The sequence below is a fragment of the Solanum lycopersicum genome, chromosome 10, assembly GCF_036512215.1.
Source record: "Solanum lycopersicum chromosome 10, SLM_r2.1".
Lineage (NCBI taxonomy): Eukaryota > Viridiplantae > Streptophyta > Magnoliopsida > Solanales > Solanaceae > Solanum > Solanum lycopersicum.
Genome location: NC_090809.1, coordinates 19705732 through 19711063, shown reverse-complemented (window position 1 = coordinate 19711063; position 5332 = coordinate 19705732). Strand labels below are relative to the sequence as shown.

The 5332-nt window shown below is 37.7% G+C and overlaps 1 long non-coding RNA gene across 1 annotated transcript; it reads left to right on the top strand.

Moving 5' to 3' along the window:
- The first annotated feature begins 263 nt into the window (after positions 1 to 263).
- On the top strand, positions 264 to 5106 carry LOC104649521 (uncharacterized). The gene is made up of 2 exons (XR_743434.4): positions 264 to 884; positions 2149 to 5106. It is a non-coding gene; the product is annotated as an uncharacterized lncRNA (long non-coding RNA).
- The last annotated feature ends 226 nt before the right edge of the window (positions 5107 to 5332 follow it).

Genomic DNA, 5332 nt, shown 5'->3' with positions numbered 1-5332 from the left:
ATTAATTTACCACATCTAGGTATCAATTTAATCCCCTGGGACAAATCATTTTGGGCCTCTTATATTTAACTTGTCAGCAACCCATCTCCCATTTTATTCCAAATAACTTCCCATTTTCAGATTTTGGCCCAGCTCACCCCGTAATTCCCTTTAATTCTGAGCCCCAAAATCATCCTAGCCAATCTAAATGAACCCGGCCCACCTTTTCCCAATAACCGGCCCAAATACCCTTTCTCATCTTCAACAAACTACAAAGAAATCTAGAATCTCCAGCGCAACAGAGGATCCAATGAAAATACACGGAGTGGACGACGACAAGCGCGTGGGCAGCAACGCGGAAACTCCCTCCATGATTCCAACGATTTCAAACGATTGAGTGCGTGAAGAAGACTTTCACATCCATTGGCGCGTGACTCATGACCAGCGTCACCTTTCATGCGTACAACAGGGTACCTAGCACCCCAAGGACAAGCATCGATCCTAGCCTCCCACCCCCTTTCCTCTTCTGGAATGAGTCAAATTCTTAAAAGAAAAGAGTGATTCCCTTAATAGTGAAAGTTTTTCTCTTTTCAAATTTTGAATTCGTTTTTCCCCCCTTTGGAGAACCCTAATTCTGGGCATATATGTTCTTTTTTTCTTCACACAAGGGATGGGGTTTTTGTTTGGGGGAAAATTCTAGTAGGAAATTTTCACTAATGCAAAGAAAGCTTAAGAGAAATAATGTAGAATACACTTAAGTATACTCTGTGAACATAGAAGATACTATTTTAGTGTATAAGTTCAATCTTCTGTTCGGATTCTTTGCTTATTGTTCGCGTGCAAGTCTTCTCGTGGTAAAGTTTGACTCCTGCTCGCCTAGTCACGGTCTTGCTGCCCTGAAGAAGGTAACACTTCCTTTCTTTATTTATGTATTGTTTAAATTTCAAGCATCGATGAAGAACAATTTGTTGGCTTTCTGAACTTCTTCTTGTTGTCTTCTCTATTTTAACTTTATTCTTTGTTGGAAGTATTGTTTTGGGTTCAAGTTTGAGCAGTCGGATTTGTAACTGTACCTGTTTAGATCTCTAGGCGTTCATCATGTTACGCGCAATTCGCTTTAAGCTTTAGGTGGGAATATGGGTATGTAAGAGTCTATTTGCTGAAATGTTGCTGATTAGGACACATTTGCCAGACCTTGTTTTCAAGCATCAACCTCATCACTGTTTGCTACTGCTCGTAAAGTGATTCGAATAGTTACAAAATCGTAGAGGGTAATTGTCATTCGTTCATTTTTCTTGAATGAGCTAGTTGTTGTTAGTCATTCTCGTTTTTCTCCTTTTTTTTTTTTTATTTTCTTCGGTTCCCTCATAATAGCCTGATAAGTCGTAAGCTTCTATTATGTCTCATCTCTTTATATTTCGGCTTTGATGTTTAGTTTCAAAATATTTGGCATCAGTTGGGTGTGAAATTTTGGATAGTCACAAACCTCTTAATTTTCAAGATAACTATGTTCACATGTCTGGTTTCTTTCCTATAGTATGCGATAATTTCTTATTACAGTGCTAAAATGATATACGGGTTTAAGCATTTAACTGGAGCCTCTATTATTTCATTTTGTGTTAGTATTTAGGAATTGTCTATTATGCATTTTGTATCAAAAAGTTGCTTTTAACCTACCAAGTTTATACATGACACATAGGTTTTCTTATTTGACTTTAGTTTGCCTGTTCTTCCATATAAATAATGTTTGCCACCAATTTTTGGAAATTGATGTAGAATTAATTATTTCACTGTGAGGCTAATCATCTACTGCTTATGACGGGTCTTACTAAAAAAAATAATAAGAAAAAAAAATAAATTAAAAAGGGATCATGTTACTAATCATATTTATGGAGTGTTTACTCAAAAAATCTAATAGTAAATGATTAATATCTTGAATATTCGTGTCTCGCAGAATAAATTTCAAAAGGGACAAAGATAAGAGATCACAGTTTTTCACTCCCGTTTTAAATATATTAAATTGACAACATGCCATTTTTCCCGTGAGTCCCTGGGTTTTAAGGATAAGATTGGTTTTATTCTATACATGCTTTGCTTTTATTATGTGGGCCTATACTAATTTTACTCTCGTTTTCTCTTCTATCTGTTAAATCTATCTGGCTCTTATAGACCCCATCCTCACATTTTCATTTGGACCATGGAGGATCGAATTTTGATCTTCCGAGTCAACCATTCAATAAATCCACGGACATGTCTCGAAGTTTAAGGAATTGAAGAAAGTCCAAGAAATTGGATAAGAAGACCCCTTTATTTTCATATGTTATATTTTTATTATGTAATGGGCCTAAGCCATTGCTGCTTTTTACTATTATCTGATCAGTTTAGGGCAGGTGCAAGTCGAGTGGGCCTAAGACCCACCGATAAGGGTCTAAATTCTTGTCCAGGCGGACAGAAAACCCAGATTTGGACCCAACTCTCTCCTCTCTCTCTCTCTCTCTTCTTTATATCCACTTTACTTGTCGTTAGTTTTAAAGTTAAAGAATCCAAATTCTCGCAAACTGCATAAATGTTTTAATTCCAAATGAATTCTTTCAAACTAACTCTAGGTAATTTTTACAAGTTAGATTATTTTTGCCAAATAGATTAGTTGTTTGGATAACAACAAGTAAGCGGACGTCTTAGATGCTTTCAAAATCTTCCTAAGACGATAATAAGAATCCTGACCTCCCCAAAAAAACTTTCGTTTGATTTTTTATTTTTGATTAAATGGATGATTAGTTTTCTTAATTTTTTCAAAAATTAAGTGGCGACTTCAAAAAGTCAAAAACTTATAAAAAATATATTTTTCTTTTCCGTATAAACAGAAATGATGATTCTGCTGGGAGTTGGAGTATTCTAACCTTAAATCTAATTTGCTTGACTATGTGTAAATAAATTGCTTACTTGCGTTTTCTGTTATATTGATAAAATTGTTGCATTGTCATGGTATATTTCCGCCAAACGAAAAATAGCTATTAGGATAACAGAAGTTACGCGGCTTATTACAAATTCTTTCAAAAATACACAAGATTTCATTTGGGAGTAATAAACGAATAGTTGGAATGCGGTCATTTGACGTCGTTTGTTAGCACCCCATCGTCTGTCTGAATCGGGTAACCGTCATGTTGAAACAAATTCTAGTAAGCCTAAGATAGACAAAACCAAAGACAAACTTAACTATTAGCCTAAGACGGCTTAATACCCAAGGCGTATTAAGTCCATTAGTTGAAATCGCTAAAAATATGTCCAAGGTCTCTGACCTGACGGTACATCATTTTCGCGTGACATTTGAATGATGTACTTGTGAATACCAATATATGGGGTGGGTAAACTTAACTAGCTTTTATTTTGTAGGTATGGATTGCTTCTCAAGGTTCGACATGGTCGTAGAAGCGTCGTTCCTACTCAAAATATGGCATAATGATCTTGATAGGGATCATAAAAGAACTCTCAACAAGTACATGGGTGTGCTAACCGAGTTTATCAACATGAGCGGTTGACCAGAACTGATCGAAGTCCTCATCGGGTATTGGGATAATGAAAGAATAGTATTCCGATTCGGGACTGTAGAGATCACCCCAACTATCGAAAAGATTCAAGACTGTATTGACACAGTGGGTACAGGGTTGGAAAGGAGAGTAAGAAAGGATGAAGACATATTCGTACCCAATAAACCTTCTATAGAGAATATTGCAGACTGGCTCGGTTTCGAAAAATATTTTGTCTACTGGTGCCAAGAGTCTAACATAACATTCAGAGACATCTATGTCATGTTCGGACACTCAAACTTTTACACTAAATATAACCAAGAGTTCAAGGTCTCTTATAGAGAATGAAACGAGATTCGTCCTTTAGCATTTGCCATAGCGTTGTTGGCAACAATGATCTTTCCACATAGATCGAGTCTGAGTATCAAAACTCGAGTCATAACATTCGCACACACTTTGTTCAAAGGATACAAGAACCAAGGACAAGTGAAATACTACCCTATAGCTCTGGTCATTCTGTCGGATATGTATCGAGCCTTGGGAAAGTCCAAGGAAGGGCATCACTATTTCCAAGGGTGTAATCTACTCCTTCAGTGGTGGATTTTGAGTCACTTAGCAAAGGGGGCTGGGACTCGAGAGTTGCACTTTGGATAATAAGAACACCCTCAAATAGTAGAACGATATGTTGTTTTGGGCAAATTTGGAGAATCGAAGGACAAGGAGAAGATGGACTCAGATTTTTTCCGAACTTAGAGAAGAAGATCTCCAATGGATGCTCGATCGCTTCATTTTCAGAGAAGTCATCATAGAGGGCCGCAGACAACCTGTTCTTCCTTTACAAAGAATTCGGGGAATCCGTCCTTATGCACCCTTCTGAGTTCTTTAACAGTTTGGGAGGATGTAAACCACACCTCAAAAGGCGTACTATGATGCCTATGTGTACGATATTGAAGACGACAGAGTGCACGATGCTTCAGAAATGCTGAGAGAATGGAAAGACACCAAGCGAATGGATAAAGACACCATTGACCCAAACTGATTCAACACTGGATATGATGACACTTACAAATCTTGGTTGAAAGATAACATACGAAGTATCTCCTTTCCAATCCCGCGCAATTTTTGTAGTATAGAAGACAAGGACTCCAAAGCTGTAAACGAACGAAGGGAGGTAAAACGCAAAGCCCAAGAAATGTACGTCAAGTTTATTGAGAACCAAGATGCTTTTGAGAAGGCAAATAAAGAAGTAGAAAAGCTAAGGCGCGGTTATGATGAGTTTGATTCATTGGTCAAATAGAAGATAGAGAGGATGCAATACGAGAGATGGGAAGAAAAATGACGTCTGGGTGAAAGTTTTCTGCTTATACTACGACGCATGTTTCAGCAATACAAGACTCAAGATAGCAGCGGAGGAGCAGGGCCATCAGGGACAACATAGTGGATTTCGCCCCTATGCGGGTTCTTCTATATGTATTTCTGTTATTTTCAGCCCCTGCGTGGGCCTGCCTTTATTGCATTCCGTACATTAAAATGGCCTCTACGTGGGTCTGACCTTTTGTATTTTCTTCCTTTATTTCCCCTTATGAAAATTAATTATTCATTTGTGAAATTGTTTGGGGGGGGGGGAGGTTAATTCTTTGGTTCAAATTCACGTGTACATCATTCAAATGCGCTAGGCCTACCATTGGCACAAAAGAGTCCCCTGTATGCTTAGGACACGATATATGTGCTACTAATTTCTTATGTGCTATGTTGTTGTGAATGAGGATATCGGAAACCCACTTCCTATCAGAAATATCCAGAATGGCAAGTCCCTATTACTAAAA